General features: G+C 46.2%; 1 protein-coding gene across 16 annotated transcripts in view; it reads left to right on the top strand.

Moving 5' to 3' along the window:
- The window catches only part of LOC149327961 (uncharacterized), a 62,803-nt gene that overhangs the window by 14,837 nt on the left and 32,230 nt on the right, over positions 1-15,736 (top strand). For 13 of the 16 annotated variants that reach the window (XM_089563046.1, XM_089563050.1, XM_089563045.1 and 10 more), the window contains 4 exons: positions 1,651-1,773; positions 4,437-4,577; positions 13,869-13,920; positions 14,305-14,451. The gene's annotated coding sequence lies outside the window, so the exon portion shown is untranslated. The remainder of the gene's footprint in view (positions 1-1,650; positions 1,774-4,436; positions 4,578-13,868; positions 13,921-14,304; positions 14,452-15,736) is intronic. The other 3 variants (XM_089563061.1, XM_089563048.1, XM_089563060.1) reach the window with 3 other exon arrangements.

The raw sequence follows: 15,736 nt of genomic DNA on the forward strand, positions 1-15,736 counted from the left end.
AACTAGAAGAAAACTACACATCGCTTTGATTTTTTAAAAGTTCATGAAATTATGTCGCGTTAGTTTCAGTTGCGATTGTGGAAGGCAGCCGGTTCCAATCAATAATGGTTTTGGGTATGAATGATTTGACAAAACTTGAAGTGTGACATGTGATGCGTTTGATCTTGAAAGGATGGTCACGGCGTGGAAACACTGCTGTGGGTAAGTGAAAGAAATCGTCGTGAAGCAAAGGATGATGGTAAATTTTGTGAAAAAGAGTTAATCGGGAGAGTTTACGACGATGGGAAAGGCTCTCAAGACCAGCACGAGCTTTTAACGCTGTGACGCTAGTAAAACGTGAGTAGTCGGAATAAATGAAACGAGCATACTGTACATACTATGTACATAATGTACATACTATGATGCGCAGTTTTTTCATGTAATGTGCACGTTGTAACAGAAACCATTTCATTACAACTCGGTGGTTACAGTGCTCCATGGTGAACTGGAGGACTCCTTTTTCAATCCGGTCGAGACGACAGAGTTTCGTCGGAAGCAAAACGAAAAAGCGCCCGCCTCCTTTGCGAAATCACTGCACATTTCTAAACCCCCGGCATCCAGATTTTCCCTGAGCCATTCACTGGCCGCATTTGTTTTTCCAGTCCCGGACTACTTGCTGACAGGTCTCGGCTTCCGCTCTGACAGGAAACAGCGTCATGGTCACATGACATACTTGCCATAGGCTGCTTTCGAACTCGGCGCCAGAGCCGGGCTCCCCCTCGGTTACCGTCAGACGACGCAAGCCACGGCCACCACGACACCGAAGCAACGCCGTGCGCTCGATCATGATACTGAGTCGATTTAAAGACTGTACTGTCAGCTTAGCGTAGGTGCATTACAGAACTCAGCTTCGGAGGTATGCTCGCCGCTACTGCTTGCGGCGAAGTTCGCACAAAGTAGCCCAACTCGTTGCGGATCGGTAGATAGACGAAAGCCTTCGCAAAAATGTTGGCAACAAGCTCTATAGCTGCTCCAGTATACGAGTGGTTCACCTGCGATGCTTTCAGGTAAGCGTACAGACAGCATGTCGCAAAACAACCCAACAAGAACCTCTTGACGACACGAGCAAACAATACCCGTTCGCAGCTTCGAACGCGCGTCCGTGTGCGGTGGATTTCAAGAAAATAAACGAAGATGCAAGAACAAAAAGTATTGCGATGGCTCAGAGAGCAGCTACGGAGCTCATGTGAAGGTTTAACGCGTGATATCGACCTCCAGGAACACGAAAAATACTCAAAATGTACACGGAGTCTAACTCAATATGGCTGCCAGCGCGGCGCGCAGCTATCGTCTGCTGCCTTCTCAGCAGCCCCAAGCAGCCCGCGGACTGCCATAGGCTAAAAACGAACGCGTTGCTATGGCGATGCATGCAGGTAGGCGGAGCTTTCGGGCTGCCCGAGAAAAACAAACACCGGACTCGAGTCCGCAAGTAGTCCCGGACAGTCCGGGACTGAAAAACAAATGCGCCCACTACCGTGTCCCCCGTAGCCCGAGTCGCTTCGGACGTTAAGTCACCGCCTGTTGTAGTTTTTTTTTTTTTTTGAACACTGCGAAGGTAAATTTTCAGTAACTGAGTCATTGGCGTTCTTGTTTTTTCGTCGTGATTGGCAGCTCGAGCTCCTGGCCAGCCCGTCGTCCAAGCCGCGGACGCCTCTTGTGTCTGGACTGTTATCATCACGTGGGTGCCGCCGAAGGCCGGCTACTGACTCGGCCGTGCAGAAATAATGGCGGAAAGTGAGTACGGTTGCACATGATTTTGTACGTAGCAGATGCAAACATGACTCTGTGGTCCATGGTCTGAAGGGCACAACTAAAAAACTGCAGACAAGGCTACACATATGCAGAACTTGGTAATAACTTAAAATCCACACCATAAAACTGAAAATCACATTTCCGCAAATCGTGAAATACTGCACTGCTCAGCTTAACATTTTCCTCACTGGAATAATCGTGCATGGTTTTGCCTGAAATGCAGGGGGGGGGGGGGGGGGTTGGAACTAACAAATTTTTTTTTTGCGGTGGATGTCTCTGAGCACGCTCGTATTCTTAATATCCACCTCCGATGTTCAGCTGAATCAACGTAGCTAAGAAACTGAAAGTGCACGTTTGGCGCAAAATATCTCTTTATTGAGATTTTGGTGTTATGTACTGCGTTTGCTTTATTTTCAGTTTTCTGCGAGAAAGTGATAAAGCTGTCTTCATGAGCTCTGCCTACTTCTCTGCAAGAAAAAGTTGTGCTGTTTCATTATAAGGATGCTATGAACCGAGCGAGGGGTCACAATTTTTGCTATTTACAGGATGTTGCAACTGGATTAACCTTCAAAAGATAGTGGCATGAAGACACTGGTGGCTGGGTTCCTGCTGTGTTCTTTCCTTGCTACTAATAACTAACCTCACCTTCAAAACCTAGTGGCATGACGAGACAGGTTACTGCATTCATAACATACTGTGTCCTTTCTTAGCTACTAATAACTAACCTAACCTTCAAAAGCTAGTGGCATGAGGAGACAGGTTACTGTGTTTCTGCTGTGTTCTTTCTTGCTACTAATAGCTAACCTAACCAAGGAAAGCTAGTGGCATGAACACACAAGTTACTGCGTTTCTGCTGTGTTTTTTGTTGCTACTAATAGCTACCACATTACGAGACATGTTCCTGCCTTTCTCTTGTGCTTAAAAATGCTGGTCCCATGATTAGGCAGGTTATTGCATTTCTGCTGTGGCCTTTCCTTGCTACTAGTAACTAAAGTAACCTTCAGAAACTTGTGGCATAACCATACAGGTGACTGCAGTTCTCCTGTGTACTTTCTTTGCTACTGATAACTAACGTAACCTGCAAAAGCTAGTGGCATGAAGAGACAGGTTACTGCATTTCTGCTGTGTTTTTTCTTTGCTACTAATAACTAACCTAACCTTCAAAAACTAGTCACGTGAAGTGAATGGTAACTTCATTTCTGCTGTGTTCTTTCTTTTGATAGTAGCAACTAGCCTAATCTTGAAACGCTAGTGGCGTGAGACTAGCATCAACACCGGTCGTTTCATTCCCGAGGCCCTCATAGAGTGGACTCACTCATTCTTGTGCCCTTTGTCTGCAGGGTTGCATCCGCGCATAAGAGGTCTGGCTTCGGTGAGAACTAGGACTTCGACATTTATTACTCCATAGCCCTGACGAATACTATAGCGCCAAATGCACCGCAATCCTGAATCATGCGGCAGTTTCCGCTTTTTTAGTTGTTAAGTATTCATGCGATGCGGATCATATGCGTATATCCTAGCCTGCTGCATTTCATTGCTTTAAGGCATTCCGATTTCCTGAAGATGAATGTGAATATTTTGTTCTGTTTTCATTTAGTAATCACTGGGATATCACTTTGGTATTTGCAGCTTTTTTGCTCCGTAAAAAAAATGCACGTAACGTACTATCGCGCTCAATATGAGTTGCAACGCGCTGTCATCGACCGGGGCTCGTTCCGTGGTGTGCCTCCTCCAAACAGTCGCTCGGAATTCTGGGAGAAACTTTTTCCTGAGCGGGGGTGCTGTTGTTTCCTGGAACAGAAGTTTCTCCCAGAATTCCGAGCGACTGTTTGGAGGAGGCACACCACGGAACGAGCCCTGGTCGATGACTGCGCGTTGCAACTCATATTGAGCGCGATAGTACATGCTATGAGGCGTAGTTTTTTTTTTCCATGCAATGTGCACGTTATAACACAAGCCACTTTATTACAACTCGGTGGTTACTGCGCTCCGTGCTGAACTGGAGGACTCTTTTTTCAATCCGGCCGATGATGATGATGAAAACGTTTATTTAAAGCCACAATGACTTAGTTTAAGGGAAGGCTGATCGGGTCCCTAGTCTGGGACGCCGTTGGTAAAATCCGCTGCCCGTGCTCTTGCGACGGGGGCTCGTTGTTCCTCCATGTCGGAGCTGGACAGGGCCGCCTCCCAGCTCTCCCGCGTTGGCTGATTTATGATGTCAATACTGTTGTTTGCCTGACAAGCCCATACCATATGGTATAAGTTTGCCTTCTGGCCACAAAGCTTGCACTGTGCCGAAAAGTACTCGGGCTCAATGGCGTGAAGCTTAGCTGGATTATTAAACGACATAGTTTGTAGCATTCGAAGGTGGCATTCTTCTTATTTACTGAGAGCGTTAGTGGGCCTCGGGGGCGTCTGTCTTTCAAGGCCCAAATGCTGTAATATCTCTGAATATGTTGTTAATGGAGAGGGGAGATTTACTGGAGATTTACCCCCAGTCATTCACTACTGTGTCCCCCCGTAGCCTTAGTCGCTTCCGGACGTTAAAACACCGCCTGGTGTGTTTTTTTTTTTGGAATACTGCGGAAGTTAAATTTGCCGTAAGTGGGTCACTGACGTTCTTCTTATTTTGTCATGATTGGCAGCTCGAGCCCTTGGCCAAGCCCTCCGTCCATACCGCGGGCGCCTCTTGAGTCTGGAGTGTTATCATCACGCAGATGCCGACGACGGTCGGCTGTCGTCCAGCAGCCCCTACTGACTCGGCCGTGCAGAAATATTGGCTGAAAGTGAGTGCGGTTGCACGTGACTTTTCCACGTAGCAGATACAAACACGACTCGGTGATCCACGGTCTGAAGGGCACAACTAAAAAACTTCAGACATGGGCTCGAATATGCAGAATTTCGTAATAACTTAAAATCGCCAGCTCGAAACTCAAAATCAAGTTTACGCAAATCGTGAATTACGTTGCGTGTACTGCACTGCCGTTTTCTCCACTGGAATCATCATGCATGGTTTTACCTGAAATAAAGAGGGGGTCAAACTTACAAGCCTTTCTTGCGGTAGATGTCACTAAGCGCGCTCATATTGTTAATATCCATCACTGATGTTCAGCTTAATCAATGTGACTAAGAAACTGAAAGTGCATAATCGGCGCAAAACATCTCTTTAGTGAGATGTTGGGGTTATGTACAGCGTTTGATTTACTTTCAGTTTTCTGCGAGAAAGTTATAAAGCTGTCTTCATCAGCTCCACCTACTTCTTTGCAAGAAAAAGTTGTGCTGTTTTATTTTAAGAATGCTATATACCTTGTGATGGGTCATAATTTTTGCTATTTACAAGATGATGCAACTGGATTAACGTTCAAAAGATAGTGGCATGATGAGACAGGTTACTGCGTTTCTCCTGTGTTCATTCTTTTGCTACTACAGGTTACTGCGTTTAACCTGTGTTCTTCCTTTTGCTACTGCGTCTCTCATAGCCTCAGTCGCTTTGGGACGTTAAACCCCATAAACCAAACCTTCTTTTGCTACTAATAACTAACCTAACCTTTAAAAGTCTAGTGGCATGAAGAGACAGGTTTCTGTATTTCTGCTGCGCTTATTCTTTGCTACTAACACCAAACCTAACCTTGGGGAGCTTGTGGTATGGCGAGGCAGGTTCCTCCGTTTCTCCTGTGTTCTTTCTTTGGTACTAAAAACCTAACGTTCAAAACCTAGTGGGATGAAGAGACAGGTTGCTGCGCTTCTGGTTCATTCTTTCCTTGATAATAACTAGCTCAACTTTAAAAAAAGCTATAATATTGCTAAATATTGTGGCTTTATTGCCTATTGCTTTATTGCCTATATCTTATAGCTTTATTAAAGGTAAATAGTTCCTTTTATTACTAACATTTACAAAGATAATAATTACAAAATTGAAATAATTACAATAGGAAACAAACGCGGGTAATGACATCCTAGTCAAAATCAAGAAGAAATAGGCTTGGATATATGGACATATATTGCAAAGGGAAGATATATCCGCTGGTTCTTTTTTGTCTAATTGGTTTTTGTGTAGCTTTTGTCATTGACGTTGGCCCCTTTCTTTTTTATTTTAATTTGTTTTCTGTTTCCTTTTATTTTCCGTTTGTTTTCCCTGCGCTAACCTCTGCCTTGATGTGGGCTTTCTTCCACATTTTTGATTTTTTCGTATTTCTTGAGAGTTTTCCAACAAGGAGTAAAGGAATCGATTCTAAGAGAAGGTGGGCATAGCAGGGTGTTGCGAAAAGTTAGGTGGGCGGATAGGATTAAGAGCGGGGACACGATGGCCGTTGGGCTGCCCCGAGATCTCAGCCGTCTCACTCAGCTCTCGCTCGGCAGCGGCGACTGTGTTGATGCCTTTATTGGATGCCAATGACAGCGAAAGCTACGCAGCCTTTTTGTATACAACAATTCGGACTTGAGTACCTTCAATTCTAGTCGTGAAATTTCACCATGCTCATCAGAAAGACCGGATGGCAATGAAATATCATTTCTGGGAATAAAGATTGACGAAGATACATGCTTTTGCTAGAAAAAATGGCAAGTTGGAACTGCCTTTGTAGAGGCAACTTACCTGACCTCGAATTCAACATTTCATAAGCGCATCAAAGCTCTAGTGGTGGTCTCCAATAGCGAGTGATCGGCACTCGTGTCTACAAAGTGTGTGCAAGATATCCCCATCGCTGACTCCAGTGGTACCGCCATTACCTGTAGCTTGGTCGCCACCTATGCACAGCTTGCCATTCAATAAGTAATAGTGCCAAAGTATTTATTTCAATAAAAAAAGAGAAGTATAAGCCCTCTTTGTGGCACTTTCTTTTGATATATCCACTTTGTGAACACCTCCATTATACCGGCCCAGGGGAGCTTTAAAAATCATTGCACTAAAATGCATTGGCTGCTTTGTCTTAACAGACAGAAGTAACACTACAGTCTCCTATATGCCAGCGCGATACATGGCTTCATCATCCGTGAAGTATCTTTATCGAATCAGCCCCTAAGAACGTCAAATACATCGTGCCCGAGTATAGCCCAAATTTCCTCCTTAGGTGATAGCTAAATTGCATTCTTGTCCACGTATGTCTAAATGGTCCCAAAGCTAATTCCCAGTACTTTGCTCTCTTAAAATTATCCCTGTCTCGGTATGAGCTGCGTTTATGTTCGCTTTGACATTGTTGCACATTGTACCCAGTGCAGGTGCCAGAGCAGAATCTTTCTCCTCCTCGCCTAAGATGGTGGAGTCGTTAACGCCCTCTCGGACGCATGGATTATACCTTTCTTCGTTTGAGCCAAGGAAAAAAGGCTAGAGAGAGAGTGAGAGATGAACGGGAAGGCAGAGAGGTTAAGTAGCCGACACCTAGTGTGTTATCGTACACTTAGGAAGGGGAACGGAGGGAGAGGGAGAAAGGGGAAGAGCAAAGAGAGATCACTTTTTCATATGTCCGTAAAACAAAGGTCTAAGCGAATATAAATTCAGTACACATTGAAAGGAGTCTTATCTCCTTCTAAATGTCGATTAGAATGTAGAGCTGCTCTAAAAAGTTGGCGCCAGAACAAAACCACTTAAAAACTTGATATCTTGGCAGTCCCACATGCAGCACATGCTGCACCATGTCCTTTGGAATTTCCTGGTCTACCAACCGTTTTGTCATACACACATAATTATGATAATGATATCATTCAGAATGTATGACAGTGTAGAACATTGTGCGCCATGCGAAGGTGTAATTATATTTTGTGATTGCGCTTCTAAGACGTTATTCCATCACATTGCTTGTTTCAGTGGAGCGCATGCTTCCAGGCAGTGACGAAATTAAGATACTTTCGTGGTTACCTCTTATTCCGACAAAGTTTTGCCTCCGTAATTCTGAGGCACTGGTTCTACACTGAAAGCGGGAGGATGCCTGTTATCCTCGACGCAGGCAGTAGTAGCCAGAGCCCGTGGCGACGGAATTCTCTCTGCCGAGGGGGACGATATGGGCTTCTGGAACGCCTGAAGGGGTGAATCACGTGGGTGCCATGGAAGCTAGGTGCCACGTGGGCGCATGGCCCAGTTCCAAGCTCACTTTACACGCGTGGCCCGCTGAAGTACGCTGGTTTTCCTGGCCACAACAAAGCCTCCCGCTTGCACTGAGTTAGCTTTCCGAACTTGCTAATACTCTGACGTGCATATCGTAAGGCCGATCAAATCTAAAAATCTGGCATTTAAGCTGCTTGGTTCGACAGCGTCTAGCCATTGATATACAATTGTACTTACTATCCATGAGGTTTGCGGTATCGCCCTGGTGTGATACCATATCACAAGTTACAGTGTTCTTATGCTGTCCTGTGAGTGAGAACGAATCATGCGCCTGCCTCGAGCTCTAGTCATTTGTTGTGCTCAACCCTATTCCAAAATAAGTAAATAATATTGCCACGTATCATTGTAACGTCTGTTCGTTCGCTCAAGGCCGCAGAAAAGGGGTGTTATCATTTTTGTTCCTGACGCGAGAAGCGACCGGACTAATCTCGATTGTTCACAGCCATGAACAGCTTCGCCTACGTGTTTCTAGATTACTCTAGATGATCTCGACCTGGTATCTCGAAGTTTCCTTGCCGGCTTTAAATTGAGCGATGCTGCTGGCAGCCGACATTCGTAGTTCGACGATTGACGAGCACGCTTGTCGCTTACGCCGCTACCGAGTGATTCAGTTATTTTGCGGGCGCAAGTCAGCCCAAATAAAGAGCTTCGTTTGCAAGTATTTCTGGTGGCTTCCTGACCGCTGGACTGCCGTCACTACAACGTGACATCTGGTGGAGGTGCGGGGTAGCCTTCCGTGTACGGGACACCCTCAGCAAGTCGCGACGCCAGCCCTTCGAGTCATTCACCGGAGGACTTGACTCCAGTCTACCACGCAGCCTCTGGAGCCTCCAGCCATGACTTACGCCGCAGCAGTGCGCCGTCCTGTACCTCGACGACGGGACCCAAGCCCCTATCGCCCTTAGCCAGCTGCGCTGGAGCGCCGCCCTCTCACCCCAACTCGCCCGTCCTACGAGCGTCGTACACGGCCCAAGAAATGCGACGAGTGGAGAACACCCGACCCGCGCCGCCCACAATCTTCCACTGCGGAGAAGCCGGTCACATTCTCCGGTACTGCCCATACAGGAGAATGGGCATCCGAGGGTTCTCTTACGACGCTCCACGACCCCGACCCGGCCAGCGACCAGCCGAAATCGAGGAGTTTTTGCGTCGGAAAGAATACTCATCGCCGAGCCGCCTATCACGTTCTCCGTCGCCATCGTCACCGCGCTATGTATCTCCTAGCCGAGGCTACGCAGTGCGTGGACGCTTCCCCAGCCCCCGAAGGTTAAACTGAATAAAGCAGCCTCTGGAGGTGAGGTTGCTTCTGAGCGCAAGAACTAAGACCGTCCATCGACGAAAACACAAGACTATGCCTCAACTACGACGACGACCCCTACGACGACGACCCCTACGACGACGGCCCCTACGACGACGGCCCCTACGACGACGGCCCCTACGACGACGGCCCCTACGACGACGGCCCCTACGACGACGACCCCTACGACGACGACCCCTACGACGACGACCCCTACGACGACGACAACTACGACGACGACAACTACAACGACGACGACAGAGCCAGACTTGAAGCTTTTACCGCTGCCCTTAAACCTTATTACGAACGCTAAAGGACTCGAAGTTCGCATTCTCCGCGTTTATTTGCATTTTAAAGCATCGAGACGATGCTTCTTTGCGAGGGGGGTAATGCCACGCATCATTGTAGCTCGACAAAAGCATTTGTTGGGCGAGTTGGTGTTTTTGATGATCCATAACTACAGCGCAAACGACAGGACAGAGATGAAGAAGGGACACCACACAGCGCTGACTCACAACTAAAGTTTATTGGATGCCAGAAGGTATAAATACCTCCCTGGCGGCCAGAAAGAATGCAGTGTACACTTACATGCGTGACTGACATAATAGTGTACCAGTCATATGCCGCCAAGCAAATCACATGCGCGAGAATACAATATAAGCAGTGACAGAATACAATATAATCAGTGAGCAAGCACTTGTCAATATTCGCAATCAAGGTATCTTCTTTCTTTTTCTGACAACGCGACAGATGAAGCACTGATGCATTCTTCCGAGAGCCTACCTATTAAGTGAGCTTCAATGATCTCCCTTGCTAACGAGTCACGGTTCTTTTCTAACACTGCACTTTCCTGATAGTTTGGCGCACAGACGTAGGTGTCATCGTCATCTTCATTGCCTTTGCAGTGCCTGCAATGTTTCGCCACGTGGCCAGAGATAGCGACACGAGAGACATTGTACTCATGCTCTCTGAGTCTTTCGTTTAAACATCGGCCGGTTTGGCCGATGTATCGCTTACCACAAGACAGTGGCAGCGAATATATCACCCCTTCCTGGCAAGGCACGAACTGTTTTGCGTGCTTTATCGGGCACTTGCGCGATTTTTTAATCTCTGAATTGACATTCTTAATCAGGCTGGACAGTCGTTTGGGCGCCGAAAAGAAGATTGTTGTGGTGCCATATCTTCACAAAGTGTCGCACAATCTGAAAAGAATCGGAAAACATGCAGGCGTTGATGTCGTCTTTTCGGCGCCCAAACGACTGTCCAGCCTGATTAAGAATGTCAATTCAGAGATTAAAAAATCGCGCAAGTGCCCGATAAAGCACGCAAAACAGTTCGTGCCTTGCCAGGAAGGGGTGATATATTCGCTGCCACTGTCTTGTGGTAAGCGATACATCGGCCAAACCGGCCGATGTTTAAACGAAAGACTCAGAGAGCATGAGTACAATGTCTCCCGTGTCGCTATCTCTGGCCACGTGGCGAAACATTGCAGGCACTGCAAAGGCAATGAAGATGACGATGACACCTACGTCTGTGCGCCAAACTATCAGGAAAGTGCAGTGTTAGAAAAGAACCGTGACTCGTTAGCAAGGGAGATCATTGAAGCTCACTTAATAGGTAGGCTCTCGGAAGAATGCATCAGTGCTTCATCTGTCGCGTTGTCAGAAAAAGAAAGAAGATACCTTGATTGCGAATATTGACAAGTGCTTGCTCACTGATTATATTGTATTCTGTCACTGCTTATATTGTATTCTCGCGCATGTGATTTGCTTGGCGGCATATGACTGGTACACTATTATGTCAGTCACGCATGTAAGTGTACACTGCATTCTTTCTGGCCGCCAGGGAGGTATTTATACCTTCTGGCATCCAATAAACTTTAGTTGTGAGTCAGCGCTGTGTGGTGTCCCTTCTTCATCTCTGTCCTGTCGTTTGCGCTGTAGTTATGGATCATCATTGTAGCGTCTGTTCGTTCGCTCAAGGCCGCAGAAAAGGGGTGTTATCATTTTTGTTCCTGACGCGAGAAGCGACCGGACTAATCTCGATTGTTCACAGCCATGAACAGCTTCGCCTACGTGTTTCTAGATTACTCTAGATGATCTCGACCTGGTATCTCGAAGTTTCCTTGCCGGCTTTAAATTGAGCGATGCTGCGAGCAGCCGACATTCGTAGTTCGACGATTGACGAGCACGCTTGTCGCTTACGCCGCTACCGAGTGATTCAGTTATTTTGCGGGCGCAAGTCAGCCCAAATAAAGAGCTTCGTTTGCAAGTATTTCTGGTGGCTTCCTGACCGCTGGACTGCCGTCACTACAACGTGACAATATTTGTGTCAACACAAGGCTGTCATTAAATTCCTGCCAATGCCCAATATGTACACTATTCTCCGCGGGCCATATCACTAAGCGTAGAAGTGACGCAGTGTGTGTGCTGTTGGCGTAGGGAGCAGCCAGTCTGAATTTGTCCAGTCAGTGCGCACATCTTGGGTGCAGTTGGTGTTTTATTATCGCGCGCTCTCTAAGTGTTCGATACTATGTTTTATTGATTTAATGTATAAGCTTGTTTGATTGTTCAGGAAGGACAGGCAATTGTCAGGTTGGAAACAACATTTGGCTTGCTTTTTCTTGATTTACACGATGCAAATTACAACCGGAATAAGAAATAAAAAGCATGTTTTTATAAATGACGACCACACCAGCTCAAGTTTTCAGATACTGAGTTCATCGCAGGAAATTTTTGGTTGCTCCATGATAATAAAAATAATGACAACTAGCAGTAGCAGAATGTTTGCTGTATGCAAGAAATGCAAATAACTTTGAAAAAAAAAATTGATACATTGGTTATTTAAGAAAAACTGATACGTTGGTGCAACCACTTATAACCGCAAATAAAATATCGCATTGAAGTGCACTAAGAAACTGCCTATAACAGAAAATGTCGCGATTAACTAGGATTAGTCCATGGTGGTGTCCTGCACTGCATGACGGATGATTGGAATTTTGGGAATGATAAACAGGTGGGAGCCAGGATTTTTCCATTGCCCCAGTGGCACTGCTTTCAAATTAAAATACACCTTTTTTTGTAGTGCCAGTCATGATGGACCACTGTATCCGTAGCGGAATCCTTTTGTCACCAGCGTGTGCCCATGACTTTGCATCTAGAGGCCTATCATGAAACATATGAAAAATGCTCGAGAAATGAAGATAAACCTTGGCTCCCAAGCACGAAGAGGAAATATTGCTCTCCTCCGAATAAAAATAATGCGCTTGTTCTGGCCGCCTGTCTAATCTGCGATGCAATGTATGACGCCTTCCCGAAGGTGTTTGACAACACGTTACCAGGTGATTTGCTTGTCCGGAGGCGCCGATTACGATGCTCTCTGAGTGGTGGTGCAATGTGCTACTTCGCTGCAAAAATTAACCGTCTATTTACTTGTTGAAAGATGTGCGACACAGATGCAATCGCACAATATGTATGCACCCTTCATGAAGATTACTTAAGGTGCTTTTCGAAACAATGTGGGCTGCAGCTGGCACGACGCGGTTTCGGCCATTTCACTGGGCTGCAGCTGCTATGAAACCGGTCTTGTTTTTTTTTTTCACTCGGTTGCCCTAGGAACGCAATCCTCCTTAACACTCGGCTACAACTGATGTGTGAGGTATTGGTCTTTTACGTGGGGCTCCAGCAGCCACAAACCGGTTTTCCTCCTTTACGAAGACACCACCACACTTCTCCAGGATATATAGCGGTTTGTTTAGTGACCCACCTAGTGCTGGCGCCATCTACGTGCAAACCATGGCAGGTGGCAGCTCACAGGTCGAGGCTTCAACCGTAGACAGGCCGGCATTTCCACCACAGAAGAGTGCAGTGCTAGCCTGTTAAAAAAACTCACACGAAATATCCACCCAAAATACATCTCAAGAGAGTTGGGGCGTGCTCAAAATGTCAAGAGCAATAAAATGCCATAGCTCTTCTGGACATATAAGGTGCACTTTGATAAAAATAGTATTTGTGTTTTAAATAATAAGGACTCTCATAATTTTCTGTTCTCGAGGTAAATGGCATTTGTACGGCAGCTGCCGAGTTAAAAGCCTCGTTAGCACTTCCCCAGTTGAACGCTATTATTTTTAAAACAACAGGAAGCGCTCAAGGTTAGGAAACAGTGCTGTAACTTTCGCAGCAGTTTTTTGTGTGTACGTAAGGCAGTGCTGAAGTCTGGAGGCACTGTTCGTATGTGTTCTTTTCCTTAAACCACCCTTCTGCCGCCAATTTCAAAAGGTACGTCGGAGCGCTTTTTTCGCGGGCAGCCTTGACGGAAACCGAACACCGAAACTATATAGAGCTGGAGATAATCGTGGCAGTTCTGACAGTGATGTTTAGATAGCGGCAGCGGGGCAAAATTTCGTCAAGGTATGTGGGTCCTAGGGACCTTCTCCACAAAATTAACATCAACTGTTTCCTATGTGCCATCACATGGCGTACATGATTGCACACCAATGGTGACAAATTTGGCGCTGATAGAAAAGATTGGCGATATTTGGCTACTCTTGGCCTCTGTATGGTGACTTTCCTGAACTGGTCGAAAGAAATACTACCGACACCGTAGGCAAAGCGCACTATTGGGTTTGTTTAATGCAGGTGAGTTAGCACATGTGCTAATTCCACATCGTTTCTTCTGCAGATGACTGCTGCTAATGTTTAACGTCAGCCTCACGGAGTAACCACGATGATGGGTATGTGGATAACTTTGCTCTACCTCCGACATTCTCTTAGTGAATAATTATGCTCCTTTCTGATGCTGCATTACCCACTCAGCAGTACATACGGGTGTGTAGTCGAAATTAATATGCATTCTGTTGCACTAAAAGGTGCGCAAGCCCTCTGCGATATTAACACATTTTAAAGAGACGCAGGTAGTATAAATTAATTAGAAACCCTCGATAACTACGTTGCTCATATCCCATGCGTCGTTTCGGGATGTTAAACCCATAATTTAAATGTGACTGCAATTATAGCCAGTAACGTCGATGCTGCAATAAAAACCTTTTTTTTCATTGTTCTTTAATATCGACACACGCGAGCTGGAACCATGCCACTAACGTTCTCTTGATGGACAGTGTGACTGTGTGGCGGGCCAACCACAAGTGTGGGAGAAAGATGCGCCTGCTGTGACTGGGCTGTTATAATCACGTGAGCAACGCTAACCTCCGAATCCTGTCCAGCGGCCATTCCCTGCCCACTTAGGCGGGAAAGGCGTCCTGAAGGTGAGGAAGACTGCCAGTAGCTTTGTGCACGCAGTAGACGCGGCCATAGCTCCGTCGCCCATGCTCCAGCATGTGGAATTTGAGGCACATAGTGCAAGCCTAAAGTAATGCAGGATGGGCATTGACATCGCTGAAACTAGTTAGGCATGCTGCTGAAACATAGGCAGTCCATTTATTCAACGCGCAGCAAGCTGTACACCTAGTTCATAACCTTCCTTCTCATCTCGGTAAGTCAGCGAAGTTGTTCGGAAACATAAAGGGAGTCAGAGTTTAGGCTCTTGCACTCGGTGGAATGCTTGTCACAAGCCTTTGTTTCGAGATCTCCACTCGCAAAGCTGACGCTCAGTCCACCTAATCAAACGCATGCACGACGTTTGGGGTTGGCGAGGAACTTCCCCTATCATGACATCCCCTTAATGTTAGGAGTTTGTTGCATTTCTATTAGTGGAAGCAAAATATTCGATCCCGGCCGCGGCGGCTGAATTTCTTTGGAGGAGAAATTCGAGGCCCGTGTACTGTGCGATGTCAGTGCACATTAAAGAACCCAGGTGGTCGAAATTTCCGGAGCCCTCCACTACGGCGTCTCTCATAGCCTTAGTCGCTTTGGGACGTTAAACCCCATAAACCAACCAACCTAAATGGTTACTTTTTCCACTTCCTCAGCAACAAAAAGCTTGTTTTTTGTCATTTAGAATAAGAATCAACCGGGAGAGAAATAAATGTGTTCCATGTTATCCTTGCAATGCTACGACAACGCCACTGCGGAAAGGCATGCGTGCTTCGCTCCGTTCTCCATATTTCTGATGCTAAACAAGCTCTGCGTGAGTCATGCATGAACGGTAGAAAGAGAAGGCACACATGGAGGAATTACGACCTGAGCAAGATACTTACACTGAGGATCTTGAAAAGTAGTTAAACAAAGGCGGTCACCTAACATAAAATTCCGTGTGTTTGTCAGTATGGCACATACAATTACGGAGTGCTTTCTTAAGAAGTGGTCCGTTGTTTAATGCTAGCGCTTTAAAACTTCCAATTTGTTTTTTACCCATGACTAGTTCTGCCCAGTTGGCCCTCAGTGAGAATTTTTCTGCCCCACTCTACCCACAAAAGGAACCACTTACTTCCCAGTTGGTTCCCAGTTCCATCCATGTGGCACTAGACCTTGAAATGAAAGTTGGTAGCAAACTAGACTCATTTAATTCCCACATGGCCAAGACTGGGTTTCAATGTGCAACCAGATGGCTTCCAACTGGAACCAGTTACTCCCATTTAACACCAGTTACTC

This window comes from Amblyomma mixtum, chromosome 10, assembly GCF_055824585.1.
Source record: "Amblyomma mixtum isolate Tamu chromosome 10, ASM5582458v1, whole genome shotgun sequence".
NCBI classification, from domain to species: domain Eukaryota; kingdom Metazoa; phylum Arthropoda; class Arachnida; order Ixodida; family Ixodidae; genus Amblyomma; species Amblyomma mixtum.